Source organism: Lissotriton vulgaris, chromosome 6 (assembly GCF_964263255.1).
Source record: "Lissotriton vulgaris chromosome 6, aLisVul1.2, whole genome shotgun sequence".
Taxonomy (NCBI): Eukaryota; Metazoa; Chordata; class Amphibia; order Caudata; family Salamandridae; genus Lissotriton; species Lissotriton vulgaris.
The window spans coordinates 1,655,703,628-1,655,722,365 of NC_141694.1; the positions used below are offsets into that span (position 1 = coordinate 1,655,703,628).

General features: G+C 47.3%; 1 protein-coding gene across 4 annotated transcripts in view; it reads right to left on the reverse strand.

Annotated features, from left to right (window-relative positions):
• BICRAL (BICRA like chromatin remodeling complex associated protein) overlaps positions 1-18,738 on the reverse strand; it is a 744,270-nt gene that overhangs the window by 516,844 nt on the left and 208,688 nt on the right. For all 4 annotated transcript variants that reach the window (XM_086927816.1, XM_086927818.1, XM_086927815.1 and 1 more), the window contains one exon: positions 7,028-7,163. The gene's annotated coding sequence lies outside the window, so the exon portion shown is untranslated. The remainder of the gene's footprint in view (positions 1-7,027; positions 7,164-18,738) is intronic.

Consider the following 18,738-nt stretch of genomic DNA (forward strand, 5'->3'; position numbering starts at 1 on the left):
AAGGACTCCCAGCAGCAGGAGGTCAGACTTGTGTCTGTGGTGGCAGCATCCATTTTGTGATGCTGAGGCTCGAGTTAACTTTAACCGGGGTTCACAGTTACATACATGTCGTGTCCCTCTTGAAGGGTGGAATGCTACCCCCGTCGCCAGAATTGACGAAAGGGTTGTATTCCAATTCGTATGACACCTTACTAGACATGTTTTGATAATGCTATACCAAAGTTAGCAATAACCGCGAGGATTATAATGCACTTAAGAGTATATGGTATAGCGTTATCATGGAAACAGCTAAAGGACTTGGTTCTGAAAGCTGCAGACAGGCTCAGCTCATGCTAGAGCACCATCTCACATAATTCCAAGCACTCTGCCTTCAAGCTTGATAAGGCCTGCCATAGGAGTGACTGATAGGCGGTTATGTGTCCATTTTAGGGTTAGATATAGGGATACTATATCTAAAGCAAAGGGTGATTAAACCACCTTGCCCCAGCTGATTGATCAGCCAGTTGTGTCAGATTTGGATGGGCAGCCAGGGGTGGCATAATACATGCTGCAGCCCCTGGTAGGCCCTGAGTGCACCTATGCCCTGGGTACCTAAGGTACACTGTACAGGGGCTGATAAGGTGATTCAGTATCGAATTAGATATGTACCTAAGGTACATGGAGTCCATTTTACAGAGAGAGCAGGAAGCCTGGGGTCCTGGATAGCAGGATCCCAGGCCAACTAAGTCGAAAACCAGCAAAACACCAGGCAAAAAGTTGGGGGCAACCATAGTCAGATATCCACCTTCCTACAATGCTTTCCCTCCTTTTCCTCTAATTTCGAGGATACTGAGAAAGATGGGATCAGAACCTTGCCAAATAATTCTAATATCCCCAGCCTGGCCGAGGCAATTTTGGTACACAGAACTTCTCCAATTGTCAGTGGAGCCCAGGATACAGTTCCCGATAATCCGAACTCTGATTTCCATGAACAAGGGTCAAGTTCTTCACCCGCAATTGACCTCTCTAAAATTGTCAGCTTGGAACCTTTCGAGCATGAGTTTCAGTCACTAGATATTCCTCAAGAATGTCTTGAAATCCTGGCAAGTTCTACAGCAATGTCTACTAACAAGACATACACGGCAAAATGGAAAAGATTCTGTAACTGGTGTCTTGCACATAAGATTCATCCTTTTACTTGCTCACCGGAACAAATTCTTCCATATCTGCTTCAACTAGCCAGATCGGGACTTTCTCATTCTTCAATTAAAGTCCATTTGGCAACAATATCCAGATACCGTAGATCTCCAGGGTGTCCATCTCTTTGGTCTCAAAGGTTAAATAAAGAACTCCTAAAAGGCTTATACAGGAAATTTCCTCCAATTAAACGTCCTCTGCCTCCTTGGCAGCTTAACATAAGCTTGTCACAGCTCATGAAAGCACCTTTTGAACCAATTCACAAGGCTGAGTTGCAATTTCTCTCATGGAAAGTAGCATTACTTCTTGCTCTCACATCAACCAGGAGAGTCAGCGAAATTCAAGCCTTTTCAATTCAAGATCCCTTCATGCAATTCAGATCGGATAAGCTGCTGCTAAGAACTAATCCAAAATGTGTCCCTAAAATACCTTCTTCCTTTCATTTAAATGAACCAGTGATCCTGCCTACGTATGTCAAGAATCCTATCACTGCGGCAGGGAAAGCTTTTCATACTTTGGAAATTGGGAGATGTCTTAAGTTTTACATTGAAAAGACAAAATCTTTTCGTAAATCAAATGAGTTGTTTATTGCTTTCTCAGGACCTAGAAAAGGTTTGGCTCTTTCAAAATCCTCCATCTCTAGATGGATTGCGTCCGCCATAGTCTTCTGTCAAGAAAAAGCGGGAAAACCTCTGTGCACAAAAGTACGTGCTCATGATACACGGAAGATGGCAACTTCAACTGCATTGCTAGCAGGCGTATCACTTCCAGACATATGCAGAGCAGCAACTTGGTCAAATGTCCATACATTTACCAAACATTATTGTCTGGACACAGAATGGAAAGCAGATGCAGCAGTGGGACAAGCAGTTCTATGACACCTTTTAAATAAGGTACATGTTTTTTAAATTTACAATTACTTTTTTGTAATGTTGTTTATACACAAAGGTTTCTTAATGACAAAAGTTATAACATGTTTTTCTTAATGAGTCTGTTTTTTAAAAAAAAAATTAAAAAGAGAGCTTACGGCGCAGAGCCCTGAGACAAAGAGGGTCTAGCCTAGAAACGCTCTTAGAAAAAGACTGCTATCTATTCTGATACAAGCATGAGAATCTATGAAAGATACAATACTGGAGAAAAAACTAGTTACTTACCTGTACACTATGGTTCTCCAGTATTATCTTTCATAGATTCACATGCACCCGCCCAGCTCCCCGTTTCTTCTAGGTAGACCACCTTTATCTCTGGTTTATTACAATGCTCAATCTTGGGCTGTTGGAAATCTGAGGCATGGTGGCTCTGCTGGGAATGGTGTAGGCTGGTGCTGGCAGCTGATTGGCTCTAGTTTGGACCACATAATGAGGATGAGAGGTTGCCTATTGTTTTACTACTCTATGGTTTCCAGGCAGTTTTTTCTTCTACTGCTATGGTTATTCTTTTACCGGGAGACTCACACCATGACGACGGGGAAGATACAAGCATGTGAATCTATGAAAGATAATACTGGAGAACCATAGTGTACAGGTAAGTAACTAGATCTTTCCTTCACTCTAGAGTCTATATTAGGGAGGTTTGACACAACCATTGTGATTGTGTCCATTCTCATCTCAAGCAAGGTTTTTATACCCTGAATCGCCGTCATTATATCTTGCAATGTTAGGGATTCTTATTCTGATGGAGTAGGCCCCGTTGCTGCCAAATGGTCCCGGACTTTGTTACCCGGACCCCCGTCTTCCATAAGAACGAACTGATCCAGTTTTTCTGGTGGGCACCTTTATGGCCTTTGCCACCCACCATTGTGGCCGATTCCAATACCTACTGAAATAATTCAATGTCTCGGCAGGGTGGCACAGGGGGAGGGAGATTTGTAGGTGAAAAGGAGTACTCACAGCTGCCTGCCTGTGAAGCGATAGCTTGCCCCACGCGGCCTGTCGGTTTTCCCCCTGTCTTTTCTCAGAGTCTTAACCACTGTGATGTCACTATCAGTGGCTGGGTTGTGGAGCTATCCAGTGCAGAGTCTCCTGGGACAATGATAATCCATTTAATGGTTCTTACGTTGGGCGAGTAGCTCCAGCTTTCTGTGTCCCGCGTCTCCTCTCTCCTCCCCGGTCCCCACTGCCTATGCTTGTGGATCACAGAGAAAGGGGAGAGCGAAGCGCCGTGTGCCATCGGCACCGCACCATCTCAGCTTCTCAGTACGCCGAAGGGTGGTGCCACTCCTCATTGTGGAGATTGCCAGAGCATCGAGGCCAGCATCACTCTGTCTTCAGGACGCTGGGCTCCACCGGTCCCCCGTTTAGGCTTGTGGGCTATAGGGGGGCGGGGGAACAAAGATTTACCCACTGCCTGCAGTGCACTCTCCCGGCTGCTCAGAACACTAAAGGGCAGCCCTCCCTCTGCCGAGCAGGCCGCCGGAGCCCAGAAGTTTGCGCCGTCTTCATTCTTGGGACCGCTTGTTTCTTCTGGTTCCCCTCAGAAGAGCAATCAGCCCATCAGCCTCAGATTGCTCAGAGGGGCGGATTAGTGAATGGAGAGATGAAAAGGCGTGGTCGGGTGTTGGCACCGCTTCAGGAAGAGGCCATCTTCGTTGCCAGCTGGCCACGCCCCCTTAGTGGAACTCTTCTTAATCAGAACCAATAAATCCCTAGATTAAGTGGAGCAAAATATGTATGTGCACTTCACCTTTTGGCAAAGCCACTCTATCTGCTTTGATAGATGAGTCTCCTAATGCAGGCTGGGGTTTAAGTAAGTAAGCATTTGCTGTGATTTTCTGGGATTGTTTAAACACTTGGCATTCCATGTTAGGACTTCGACCTTTGTATTGGCATTAAGAATCTCCAGCGGTATGGCCAACTTATGAAATTTTCCTGGTTGAAGCAAGAATGATCAAACACCCAAACTGACCCCAACATTCAAGTGCTTGTTACGATGACAGTTTCTCTAACAGTTGGCATATCACGCGTTGTCCCCTGCGAACCCCCGTCCCTGCCGCGCGACTTACCTAATTTGCATATGTTGCGTCAGATGGCTTGTCCGATGACAGTTGTGCCAGTTTGAGAGTGGCAGTGAGAGTTGGTCTGTCCATGTTTAGGGCTGGTGACCGGAGCGCTGCTTAATTTACCGGTGTGTTTTTCTACTATAAATAAAGCACTTTTGAATTCATTCGCCTGGAGCCTTACTTAACAAAGCTGGCGACGAGGATGGGATCCGAACCCACGCGTGCAAAGCAAGTAGAGATGGAAGAACAAGTTTAGCAATTGTAAAAAACGACAAAATAAAACTGGGTATTTACAAGAAAAAAAATGATGAAAAACACGAAAGTAAAGACGGCGAGATCAGGAAAGGTGAAGGAGTAAAAGTGGAAGGGAGTGAACTGGTTGAAAAGGGACGATGCATACCAACACAACTCCAGGGGAAAGAAGAGGACTTGTGTCTGGAGGAGCTAGAGTACAACAGCGAAATAGATTACTATGACTGGCTATATCGTGGGGAGTCAGAAAAGGAGAGTGAAGAGACACTAAAACACCTACAGCGCCCACACCATAAGATTATTGGGGAGATGAGCGGAATGCACAATAAGTCCAGAAGAGGAAAAGCGTACAGTAGTCTAGAGGTCTCTACCGACTCTTCCTGCAGAATTCAATCGTCTATATGGAAGGAAGGAAAGGGCCAAGAGAAAGTTACGGATGAAATGGATCTTAGGGACAATGGCATCACCGTTGGCCTTAGTACTGTGTACAATTCTAAGGAAGAGGACTATCTAGCGAGAGACACAGATCAATGTGAAGAAGGATGTGCGAGGAAGTTGTGTCCCGTGCACCGCAACATGAAGGACTGTTATGAATGGCTGGACTATGAGGAATCTGAGAATGGGAGTGAAGGAACACTAGAACACCTACAGCGTCCACACCCAGAAGTGGATTGGGTAGCGGAAGGGATGCAAATTGAGTCTATGGAGAAGCAGGAGTTCAGGGGATCTGAGGACCCGTCTTACCCTGTCAACAAGGAAAACACCAGTGAATCAGTAATAGAGAACTATGAGAGGGCCGATGTGGGACTGTGCACTAATGACTACAACGAGGAAGTAACAAGTCTCACGGTTGATATGGGCGCCTGGTGGTCAGGTTCATGAAGTACATGGACTTCGTGTTTTACTTCAGTTCCTGTTTTCATCTCCTTAGGGAAGGAGATGTGTTACTTTGACAGTTTCTCTAACAGTTGGCATATCGCGCGTTGTCCCCTGCGTACCCCCGTCCCTGCCGCGCAACTTACCTAATTTGCATATGTTGCGTCAGATGGCTTGTCCAATGACAGTTGTGCCAGTTTGAGAGTGGCAGTGAGAGTTGGTCTGTCCATGTTTAGGGCTGGTGACCGGAGCGCTGCTTAATTTACCGGTGTGTTTTTCTACTATAAATAAAGCACTTTTGAATTCATTCGCCTGGAGCCTTACTTAACAGTGCTTCACTCCATATTAGTCAAAATCGACCAATGGGAAGTTATGTCAACTAGTAATACCTGTTTTAAGTCAAAATGCATTAAGTAGCCAAAGTCAGTTTCCCTACATATCCCCATGTAAAAGTCAGAGATGCATTAGTAAACAAACTCATTTCAGCCTCAATTAAGATCCCTAAACTGCAGAGCAAGAGGCATGATACTGAACACAGGAAGGATTAACATTATGTTATGTTACGAGAATTCCAAAGAGCAGAAAAAAACTTGAAAGGTGTCCTTCCCTAAATCAACACAAGGAAGGAAATGTCTGCATCAACGCACAGGCAGGGTGCAGTTAACCAACTGGGAAACAGCTCGACAGGTCCTAGTTATTTAAAAGTCAGATCTTCAAAACCTTTCGGAACCTTAGTAAGGGTGGGACAAGCTTGTCAGTAAGGTGTGAGTGCTTTGTTACGCCTTTGAGGAGAGTGATGACATAGCCAGCTTGCGGTCCCTGTATCTGGTGATGGATAACCCTGCAGTAGTGATGCATCTCTTAGGCGTAAAGACAGTCGTACAATACACCAGAGTATACCGTCTGTAATATTCTCTTTTACTGTCTCTCTCTTCTTTCTTCTATTTCTATCTTACTCTTTAGCATTTATAACAGACCCACAGCAGAGCCGTCCATCTCAATAGCAGAGCAGATAAGAATCCGAGAATAAGAGTTCTAGAATAGAAGGGATAGAAAGAGTAATATAGAAATAGAAGAAAGAAGAGAGAGACAGTAAAAGAGAATATTACACCGTCTTAATCATTATCATGGCTGGTGGTGATAACCAGATCGTGGAAGGAAAAGCCTCCAAATTTTCTGCTGGAAATCTGTGACACTTTGACAGTGGAGTGAACAGTCTACATATGAAAAATATATAATGAACATATACATTCACAGTATGATGAAATTCGTTCATACCATATCTCATCCCTAATACCTACACTGCCTATAGAGTATATAGTGGAAGCTGTAGATGGTTGCCTTTTAGGTGCAATGTCTATACAGGTAATAATGCTAGGTGTAAGTGCCTGTCTGGGTATATTTTGTGCGTTGCCTATGCCTTAAAGGATCACTGCATATGTATGCGCTGTGTATTTACTAGTGGCTTTAGATTTAATCTGAATGTGCGAAAGCACTATGTCAAGGCAAACCTTGTGTCTGTTTGTCACTGCTTTTCAAATTAGGGACATAATGCAAAAAAAATTCTTCAGCTATGCCCCAAAAAGTGTAAGGTCCTGACCACGTTTCCATTTCACCGTTTTCTAGGCTCGTGGGCGGGTTAGACCCTGAATTAATTTCCGAAAATTAAGGCACTTAAGGAAAACATTTAACTGAGAAATTGCACATGTAAAATACATAACATACCCAACAATTTAAGGAAAATTTCTTGATTTCATTTTGCGTGTTTGAAAAGTCTTCAGCTTTGTAAACTTTGTCCAACGCTCGACCAGTAAATTTCGAAGACAAGCTGTTCTTCCATTGTGGATTCGGGTTAAATTACCTATAAAAAAAAATGTTGTTTTACTGAGATATCTTTTAACATATTGCTATTGAGTACACCCGTTCACGGTATCTTCACACTACACAGATCACAACAACGCTACGAATTTGTGTTCAAAGACATAACATGCATACAATTTATATCTTAAAAAACTGTATGGTCTACTTTGTTACGTAAATAAATGAGAACATTAGTTTTGCTAGGCTCCAAATGACGCAACATCGTGCTTTTGATGCCTTTTAAATAAATGCAAATGTACATTAAAATGTATCTAGTTATGTAAATAGGTAGATAGCGCCAAAGTTGTGAAAAGAAAATCTAGAGGCTGCAAACATCAGTAACAATAATGAATCCGTGAAAATCAGGTTTAGGAAAAGGGGCTGGCTAATGGGCATAAAACAATCCGAATAATCAGCCGGGAATTCTTGAATTCCATGAGCCTGGTTACAGAAGTAACAAAAACACAAAATAAAAGACTGCCAACAAACTCCAAAGTCCAGTTGCTCATGATCCGTACAAGGATACTAAACGCAAGCTAAAAGCTTTCAAGGCTAGGTTCAAACTGCTACAGCTACATGTCATAATAAAAGAAAGATTAAGACTAGGATCAAAGTTAAAACTGCTACAGCTACTGTGTGGATGTCAAACCAAACGAAGGACTAATGCTGGTATCAAACTTCTACCTCTGCATGTCATAACAAAATAAAGATTAAGGCTAGGTTCACACTGCTGCAATCACCCTGTGCATGTCATAACAAAAGAAAGACACGGGCTAGAATGTAACTGCTACATCCATCCTGTGTATTTCATACCGAAGAACAAGTTACTGACCTTCAGTAAAGCCTTATCTGGTAGTCTCAATCTAGCTGCAGATTCCTTTCCTTAGAATATCCCCAGGCCAGTCAGACTGGATCCGGAAGGTTTTTGAGCAGTAACCCTGTACGCCAGTAGGTGGGCCGTTTAGCTGCGTTGTCCACGCCAGTAGTGACATGCGCGTTACCTATTTAGGTGCCACCTCGGCGTGCTGAAGTCAGCTATTTTCCCAACTTTCCACACCAGGAGCGCGGAACTACGAGGAGCATTGACAACCAGTTTAGAAAAGACTAAAGCTCTAAAAAGGATGTCCCTTACACCTTAACCGGTTTGCAGAGCGGGGAGGGTGGAGGCAGTCTGTAAGGAATCTGCGGCTATATATAGTCTTTATCATATGAGGCCCCAGCGAAGGTAAGTAACTTGTTCATTTGACAGAGACTTCTGGCCGCAGATTCCTTACCTGAGAATAGATACCCAAGCAATACCTCCTCAGAGGTCTGTCTGCGAACCAGATTAGGTCAAAATGTCCTGTAGGACCAAACAGGCGAAGTGCCTGTCACGATGGAACATGACTCTCCAGGCAGTAATGTGTTGTGAATGTGTGCAGTGATGCCCATATCACTAACCTGACAGATGTCTAAGAAAGGAAAGCCGCATGCTAACCCAGTAGTTGTAGCCTTGGCTCTGGTAGAGTGAGCCCGCACGACCTCAGGGGGATGTTTCTTGGCCAATGAATAGCAGATCTTAATACACAGGACAATTCATTGCAAGATGGGCTGCTTTTGCACAGCCTTCCCTTTTTTGGTTCCAACATAGGCCACAGATTTGATCATCTATCTGGACTACCTTTGTGCGATTATGGTAGAATGATAACACTCTTTTAGGGTCTAGACGATGGATTCTCTCCACTTTGGAGGGATGAGGCAGAGCAAAGAAGGTAGATAGGGTAATGCTCTGGCATACATGGAAGGGAATGATAACCTTCAGAAGTAAGCAGCATGTGTCCGCGGGACCAGTTTGTCTCGATAAAAGGGGGTGTAGAGAGGGTGCAAAGAGAGAACCTGCACTTTAATGCAGTGGCCACTAAAAAGTCAGTTTTAATGGTGAGCAGCCAAAGAGCTCAATTGTGCAAACTTTTGAATGGCACACACATTAAGAGAAGAAAGTGAGAACACAGTTGAGCTCCCACCTCAACCGTGGCATGATAAAAAAGAGTAGGGGAAACGTACTGCAGACCTTTAAAAAAACGGAATACAACAGGGCATTTCAAAAGAGAATATTGGGGAAGGGTGTGCAGGTTCAGGTGCAGAACCCAGCCCTGCTGCTGCAAAAAAAGATCCTCCCGAAGAAGCAGCCTGACTGGAAACCAATGGTCATGCTCAGCGGCTCAGGATATCAGACTCTAAATGCCCACTCAGGAGCCACAAGGATGACTTGGGCTCCGGTTGTTCTGGATCTTCTTGAGAACTCTGGGCAGGAGAAGTATGGCATACAGGAGGCCAGAGTCCAACTCAATGTGAAAAGCGTCTTTGTTGGCTTTGAATCTCCAGCATGCAAAACTGCTGACATTGTACATTTTCGACGGTGGCAAACTGATCTAACCAAGACTCTCCCCACTGCTGAAAGAGACCATGCACCACCTCCGGACGCAGACATAATTTGTGATCTGCTAGTCATCTTCGGCTGAGTTTGCCTGGGGTTCAGAAACCCCGCCAGGTGCTTAACAACCAGGGAAAAGCCTGATGTCCCAGGCATATCCAGAAGCACAGGGCCTTTTGACACAGGTTGCACAACCCCCTCTGCCCTGTTTGTTGCATGACCACATGGCAGTGGTGTTGTCAGTGAACACCTACACCATCCTTTCCTTGATCGAAGGGAGCAAGGCCAAATAAATTGCTGGAGGTTCCAACAGGTTTATGTGGAGCTAGGGCTTTGCCGGAGACCAGGGTCCTGTGATGTTCACCTCTCCCACCTGGCCACCCTAACCCAGGAGTAACGCATCTCTCACTACCATAATATCTGGATAGGGATGGGAGAGAGGTCTGCCACTGACCCAGTCCTGGTTCGTTAGCCACCACTGCAGGTATTTTGCAGTGCGCTCCAAAATCTGGACCATGTGGAAGAGATTCCCCTGATGCTACATCCACTGGGCCTTCAGGACCCACTTGTAAGAAGCTGGCTCTATATAGTGTACTAAAAAGAAGTACACTTGTGCAATGAGTCCACTGGGTCCCAACTGGTTTACAGAGGCTAAAGTAGGGTAGTGCTAAGCAGTTGTTGTGCTCACAGAGGCAATAAATGAGACACACCCTCAAAAAATAAATCCAAGACCAGATTAGAAAAATAACACTTCCTTTTATACATGTTTCAAAACCAAGGACTTCATTCCAAGGTAAGTACTTGTTGAGTTTCAATTTTTACCAGTAAGTAAAGTGGTGCACCTTTACGCACAATGCAATCCTACAGAAGTAAAAGTCATAAAAGCAATAAAAGTGAGTACAGTTGATTTCAGGAGTTCACCTTCTGAAGTCAGCGTTGTAGAGGGCCAAGGTTCAAAGTGCAACCAGCAGTTCTTTGGGAACTGCTCGAGGTTCACTGGGAGCAGTTTGCTGGCTAGGTTGTAGATGGGCGTACTACGGTGAAGGCGGGGCCATCTGGAAACAGGCTGCTCAAGGGGATTTGGGGACAAGTCTGAGAGCTCCCAAACGGGGGCTTGGGTTGCAAGGGCTCTTGGAGCAAGGGGCACAGCCAGCTCTTCGCTACCCGGGCCAGGCGGCTTGGGTGCAGAGTGGTAAAGGCGGCTGGGTTGATGAGGAAAGTGGCCTTCAAGGTTAGGGTCAAACAGCTGGCAGGGGCAAAATCAGGAAAGTCTCAGTGATGCTGAGCTGCTTGGCCGTGGTGTGGTGAGAATCCAGACTGGACTCCCACAGTTGGTGCTTGGTGCAGGGCGTCCGGTATCCCGAGTATTAGTGATGAATGGCTTTGGTTGGTCCTGTTGTCTTCACACTCGGGGGCGACAAATCTGACCTTCCAGAGCACGAGTACCTTCTCCTGGTCGTCTGCGGCATCGGTCAGGCCGGGGAGCTGCAAGGCGGTGGACCGGACTCTGCTTGTCGGTGTCTGCGGCTGCAAGGGAGTAGCTTCTCTACTACAAGGTAATCTGAAGTTTATTTTCAAAGCGCTGGCTGGCAACTCAAGGCTTTGGTAGTTCTACAGCTTGCAGGGCGTTTCAATCTGCTGTGATTGTCGAGAGAGTTTCCGAGCAGGCAAGGCTTTGCTGCAAAAGTTCACAGCTCTTCTGCAGTTCTCGCTAAGCTGTGACTCTTCTTCGTCCTTCTTTGCTTGATCCATCGAATCAGAGTTCTTGGGTTCAGAGGTGCCACCTAAATACTCAATTTAGGGGCATTATGGTGGAGTGACAGATAGTAGCCAATGGGCTACCTACTTTTAGGGTGTCTACACCTTCCTGTGGGAAATGGGCATAGCCCTTACCCTAGAATACTAATACTGCCCAAATCAAGATGTGGAATCTGAAAAGTGGGTCCCACATCAGCTGGTCCACCTTAGGGCTGGTTCCAGGTGAAGGGGGCACACCTCCTAATCTTACTAATTTTCCCGCTTGTCTTGACGCCAAAATGTGGCATTAAGGCAGGGAGGTTGGCTTCTACACTATCTGAAGAGGTCTGGATCGCATAACAAAGGTGGCAGAGCCATTAAAGCTTCTTACCCTGGAAAGGCTCATCTGGCAGGGTGGAGGTGCTAACACCACTGCCCAGAGCAGGCTTGGTTCCTGACCTCCAAGAGCAAAAGCTCTCAGTTCAGGGAGCCAGAAACTTGTCTAGAGTGGCTGGCTGGCAGGGACCAGTCAGTGAATACACTAGTAGCTGGTAGGTTTTCAGGGGGCCCTCTAAGGTGCTCTCTGGGTACATTTCTTAATAAATCCAACACTGGCATCAGTGTGTGTTTATTAAGATGGGATGTTTGGTACCAAACATCTGGTGGTACACTGAAGCCATCATGTAGCTGGGGAACTCGTAATCATGGGTGTCCAGCCCATGTACTCGGTATGGCTTCCCTATGCATTTGGGGTATCCAAGGGTGAACTTCGATATCACAGGGACAAATCTGCTTGTGCAGATTTGCCCACACATGGGTATAGTGCACCCTGCCTTCGGGCTGTTAGGTCTGCTGTAATAGTGACTTACCTATACCACATGCAGTACTGGGTAGGCACGGCACACAGGGATGTGTGCCATGTTGACTTTTCTTGTTCTCTGCACCAAGACAGACTCGCTGCAGTGGCAGTTTGCATGAGCTTGGTGAGGGGTCCCATAGAGTGGCACAATCGTGCTGCAGCTCTTAGGAACCTTCTTTCATTCCAATACCCTAGGTACCAGGGGTACCACTTACTAGGGACTTACATGTAGCCTAACGTAGGGACAATTGTGGAACAATGATACAGTTTTAGGGAAAGAACAGTGGTACTGGGAAACAGGTTACCGGAACCTAGTCAACTTTCAAAGTTGCATCCAATACCAGGGAAAACGGAGGGGTTACTGCAACAAAGTCCAGTTTCCTACACCACTGTACAGCCCGCATATGCCAGGGTGCATGTGTTACCAGCAGGATGCAGGAGGCCATGAGGCCCAATAGCTTCAGAGTCAGTCTCACTGAACAGCTTGGCTGAACTGCCTGGGCCACACCCACCTTCAGTACCCAGTCATCGAGGTAGGGAAAGACTGAGGTCCCTGACTTCCGTAGATTAGCTGATACCACTGCCATCACCTCGGTAAACACCCAAGGGTGCTGGTAAGGCTGAAAGGCAGGGCTGCAAACTAAAAGTGCCTTGGCACACTGTGAATCGTAGATAGTATCTGAGAGCCGGAACGATAGGGATGTGGAAATATGTGTCCTGGAAGTCCAAAACTCCCATCCAGTCTCCTGGTTCTATGGCAGACAAAGCTTTGGCAAGCATGAGCATTCTGAACTGCTACTTTTTCAGGAAGAGGTTGAGAAGGCGTAGATCCAGGATAGGGCGCGGTCCTCCGTCCTTCTTTGGCACCAGAAAATCGCTGGAATAACAACCATGACCTACTTATAATTCAGGCATCCTCTCTATGGCTCCCTTGGCCATGAGAACCTGCACCTCTTGATGGGCCTAGGAGAGATGGTTCTCCATCAGCTGATTGTAAGTGGGTGGCATGGGTGGTGGGGTTGTCTCAAACGGGAGGGACCCAATGGTCCAATGTTACTGCCCACCAGTGGGGAAGGTGATGGCGTATCCTGCCTTCCACTAAATGCTCATGATGGTATAAGGGTGAACTAAAGAGGCTTGGAGGCAGCGGGTGTGGAGGGTGTGGGGGGGTTGACTGACCCGTGCGCTGGCTACCTGTTCCACATTGTCTATGGGACTCACGCTGTCGGCCACGAAAAGGCTGAGTAACCTGCTGGCCGTGGTGGCTTGGAGTATATAGGCACCGTTGGAGACCCCTTCCGTAGCCATGAAAGGGGCAGAGGGTGGATTAACAGGGGCCATAGACAAGCCCAAGGACCTGGCTATAGCCCTGCAATCTTTGAAGCGCTCCAGCGCTGAATCAGTCTTGTCTCCAAATAGGCAAGAGACATCAAAAGGCATGTCCATGAGGGAAGCCTGGACATGTCCTGAAAATCCAGATGTTCTCAGCCAGGTGTGGCACTGCAAGCCCACCAACGATGAAGTCGCTCTGCATAGCAAATCGATCGTGTCAAGTCCATATCGGAAGGTGAACTTAGCCACATCTCTCCCATCAGCAACAGCCTAAGATTGTATGGCCCAGGCCTCCTCCAAGACCATAAGTTGCACTTGGTCAACTGAATCCCATAGTGTATGTGAACAACGGCCCACTAGGCATGCAGTGTTCATCGACCGCAGTGCCCGGCTGGTGAAAGAGAAAATTTTCTTAGCAAGCGGCGAAGCAGGAACTCAGACCGACCACAGCTTTTCAGGCAAGGTATAAATTCATTTTGTTCTTACACCACAGCCAGCAACGACACGTTTCGAGCTGAAAAGTTGCACTGAAAAAACCATAGGTTTCAGGCATGTTATAGTTAGAAATTAGCATTTAAAAAACCTTAGAATTTCACTGAATGAAAACATAGGTTTCAGGGACGTTAAAGTTAGTTGGAGATTTCACTCGTATAAAACCATAGTATTTCGGCCGTTATAGTTAGTAGATCTAACTATAACTCGCGTCCCCGCAATTCACTGCTGATGACGTCAGATATTACATCACTCATGACATGCTCAGTGACATCACTGATGACATCGCTGATGACATCATCCACGTGATCATCTGATGCACCTCCTCATACCCTTATAAAACCTTTCATACACCCACTCTAAAATACAGGCCACCAATATTGAAACCATAGACAGACTAATAGCAGTTAGTACAAAAACCTATGTTTTTTTCAGTGAATTTCAAAGGTTTTTTAAATGCTAATTTCTAACTATGCCTACAAAGGTAGGACATGTGAAGAAAGAGGAAGAAAAGCGCAGAAAGAAGAAAGAAAAATGCAGAAAGAGGCAACAGAAGTCCAGAAAGACGAAGAAAAGTGCAGGAAGAAGAAGAGATGTGAAGAAAGAACCAACAGAGGCGCAGAAAGAGGCCTTGTTGGAAAATCATCCTGTGCCCACAACATTTTCAGACAGGTACTGTTGGTAACTGACTCTGACTAACCAGGCCTAGAGCCAGTGCTATGCAAAATGACTCTTAGAATACAGTGAAAACACCTACATACACTAGGGAACACCATGCTTTGGGGTACCCCTGTGATTAGCATGACCTCCTGTTTAAGGCCCTAGTAAATAATAGGGTAGGGGGATTAAAACTACCTCTAAGTCCGAGGTGCAGAAATATGCTACCTTAACTAGTAGTGGCGTTTGCAGAGTGGTGGAGAAGGGGTGCTGGGGGTCCAACCAACTCTCAGGAATTTCGCTGCGTAGGACTTAGAGGAGGTACCAGCAGGGATTCTGGCCCCCAAACTCCCTCAGGGCTAAAATGGACTTCATCCCCCATCCCGTAGTCTGCCACGAGACATGTTTGCAGAGTGGTAGAGAAAGGGGCCCATGGCCTCCATAGACGTCTTAGCAATCCCACTGTGTGGGACTTACTGGAGGTAACAAGAGGGGTAGTTGGCCCCATATGACATCCTTGGGGGCCAACTTCCCAAACTATTACCTCCAGTCAGTCCCACACAGCGGTATTGGTAAGTACTCGTACCAGGCCACGCCCACTTTGCTCACCACTCTACAAACGCGCTCCCTGGCACGCTCTTAGATGGGGATTGAAGTCCCCTCCACTGCTGGAGGTCCTTTAGGGGGCAACTAGCCTACCTTTTACCTCCAGTAAGCCCCACGCAGTGGGATTTGTGAGAGGTAGACAAAGGCCATGCCCACTTTGCAAACACGCCCCCTGGTGCGTTATAAGTTGGGGGATTTAGACCCCTTGAATCCTGAGGGTCTCTGGGGTCCAACTAGCCCACTGGGTACCTCCAGTAAGCGCCACAGAGCTGCATTGCAGAGAGGTGTATAAAAGAGGTGGCCTGGACCACCTCTCCGCAACGCAGCGCAGTCGCGCTTACTGGAGGTACCTGGTGGGCTAGTTGGCCCCCAGGGACCCTCAGGATTGAAGAGGAATTCATTCCCCAACTTAAAAAGCGCCACAGGGCGTGTTTGCACACATGTCACCTCAGGCCCCGCCCCCTCCCTTCACCACTGAGCAAAGACGCCCGTGGCGCGTTTTAAGTTGGGCGATTAAGTTCCCTTGAATCCTGAGGGTCCCTGAGGTCCAACTAGCCCACTAGGTACCTCCAGTAAGTGCCTAAGAGCTGCATTGCAGAGAGGTGTAAAAAGGGGCGTGGCCTGAACCACCTCTCTGCAACGCAGGCCTGTGGCGCTTATTGGAGGTACCTGGTGGGCTAGTTGGCCTCCAGGGACCCTCAGGATTGAAGAGGAATTAATTCCCCAACTTAAAACGCGCCACAGGGCGTGTTTGAACACATCACCTCAGGTCCCGCCCCCTCCCCTCACCACTGAACAAACGCGCCCTGTGGCGCGTTTTAAGTTGGGGGATTAAGTCTCCTTGAATCCTGTGGGTCCCTCGGGTCCAACTAGCCCACTAGGTACCTCCAGTAAGCGCCACAGAGCTGCATTACAGAGTGGTGTAAAAAGGGGCGTGGCCTGGACCACCTCTCAGCAACACAGCCCTGTGGCGCTTACTGGAGGTACCTGGTAGGCTAGTTGGCCCCCAGTATTGAAGGGGAATTAATTCCCCAATTTAAAACGTGCCACAGGGCGTGTTTGCAGAGTGTTGCTAGGCGGGGGCGGGGCCTCCGGCACGATTGCAGTCTTTTTAACATTTATTTTTTGTAGAAGTGGGCTGTGTTTCCCCCCTTCTTTTTCATTTTTTGAGCCCTGGGGACCCCATCCCCCAGGGCCTGAACCCTTTTAAAAAAAAATATATATATATATATGAACGGGAAGGGGGCCGCGTGGGCCCCCTCGTGTGGCCAATTCGACTCTGGGGACCCCATCCCCAGGATATGGCCACATATATATTTATTTTATGGGGAGGGGCTGCGTGGCCCTCCTCCTGAGGCCTCTATTGGCCCCGGGACCCCAGCCTTTATTTATTTTTGTTAATTTTTTTATTTTGGGGAGGGGGGGCAGCGTGGCCCCCCTCCCGGGCAACTTCTAGCCCCGGGGACCCCATCCCCCGGGGCAGGCCCTATCCACTGGGGACTGTTGGGGGAGCCCCAATGCCCCCACAGTCCCGCCGGCTCCCCGCGTCCTGCAGGATCCGGCACTACTTTTCCACATGGGGAGCTGCTGACATGCAGCTCCCCATGTGGAAAAGCAATTCTGCTTTGCTTCATTGAAGCGAGAGCAGGTTTCCCTGCTCCCATGACAGGGCGCGAGCCGCACGGCTCCCGCCCTGTCATTGCAAACAGCAGTGTCCTGGGGGTAGGCACCCCGGAACACTGCAGAAGCAGGGCCTGGGGGTGGCATTCTCCAGGGTCATCAAGGGCTCCAGGGGTGCACAGCCCCGGGGAGGTGGTGGTCCCCGGGGCTCACGGTCCGTTACGGACCCCTGCATTTACATAGTTAGTGCCCTGGGGAGGTGCCGGTCCCAGGGACGTGTGGGGGGGCTCAAGCTCCCACCCCCACAGGTTCTTTAAGAAAAAAATAATAATAAGCCTCGAGGGGTGACGATCGCGAGAGCTGCGGGGGGCCATGTGCCCCCGCAAATATTTAAGAAAAGCCCCAGGGGGTGGCAGTCTTCAGGGCTTGGGGGGGCCTTGGAGGCCCCCCAAACATTTACAAAAAACAACCCCCGGAGGTGGCGGTCCCCGGGGCAGCAGGGGGCTGTGCGCCCACGCACATATTTTTACGGAGAGCCCCGGAGTGACGGTCCCGGGGCTGAGCAATATAGCATGCCCCTGGGACTTGACCCACCCGGGGGCTAAATAATAAGGAGAAAAAAAGTCTCTTTCTGAACCAAGGGCTACCTTTTTGCCAAATCTGGTGTAATTCCGTTCAGCAGTTCGAGCTGTAGCCGTGTCTAAAGGTTCCTATGGGAAATTGATTTTCCGACCTCTTTTTTTTTATTTCTCAGGAACTACTGAACGGATTTACACCATTTAACAAAAAAAGTCTCCTTCGGAACCAAGGGCTACCTTTTTGCCAAATTTGGTGTAATTCTGTCCAGCAGTTCGAACTGTAGCCGTGTCTAAAGTTTCCTATGGAAAATAACATGGAGAAAACACATTTTGGGACCCCCCCTTTTTCCTCGGCCCTTGCTTGCTGAATCGCCCCGAAACTTTCAAGATAGGAGCTGACCGGAGCGCCCTACGAGTTTTGAAAATTTTGCAAAGATTCGTTATCCGGCGCCAAAGTTATTGGCAAAACAAAAAACAGTTTTCCTATGGAAACTAGGTCCCAACTATAACTATCTACTGGCGACCGCCTGAAAATAATATATATATAGTCGTTACTAGAGGTTCCTCTTGAGTTAAACAAGTTAAATGTTAAATCTTCTAAATTCTTTCCCTGAGATGGAGTTCCGCGAGGAGTTACTACAGTTCACTCTTGAATCAAATGCAAAAGCATTGAAACCCATTCATGACGTTGCACTCCCCTAGTTACTGTGGGGCAGATTTACAATTTTTCCATGCAACACAGGCAGGAAGCAAAGTTGCTTTACTGCGTTGTGTGAAAGGGGGACAGCAGAAATGTGCCATAGCTAGTAAAGAACAAATTACTTATCTTCAGCAGTGCCTTTATCTAGCTGCAGATTCCTTACCTTAGAATAATCCCCAAGCATCAGTCTGGATCCAGAATTTTTGGAGCAGTACCCCTGCGTGCCGGTGGGTGGTGTCTAAACGGAGTGGATGGGAGATTGGGTAAGGAATCTGCGGCTAGAGATAGTCTCTACCCAATAAGTTGTTACCGAAGGAAAGTAACTTGTTTATCTGATACAGACTTCCAGCCATAGATTCCTTACATTAGAATAGACACCCAAGCAATGACTCCCAAAGGTAGGCTATGCAAAGCCAATTTTAAATCAAAAGGTTCTGCAGAACCGAACGGGCGAAGTGTCCATCGTGACAAACCTGACTTTACAGACAGTACTGTTTGGTAAACTTGTGCAAAGATGCCCACGTTGCTGCCTGCCAGATATCAAGGACAGGGACCCCGCGGACTAAACGCAGTGGTTGCAGC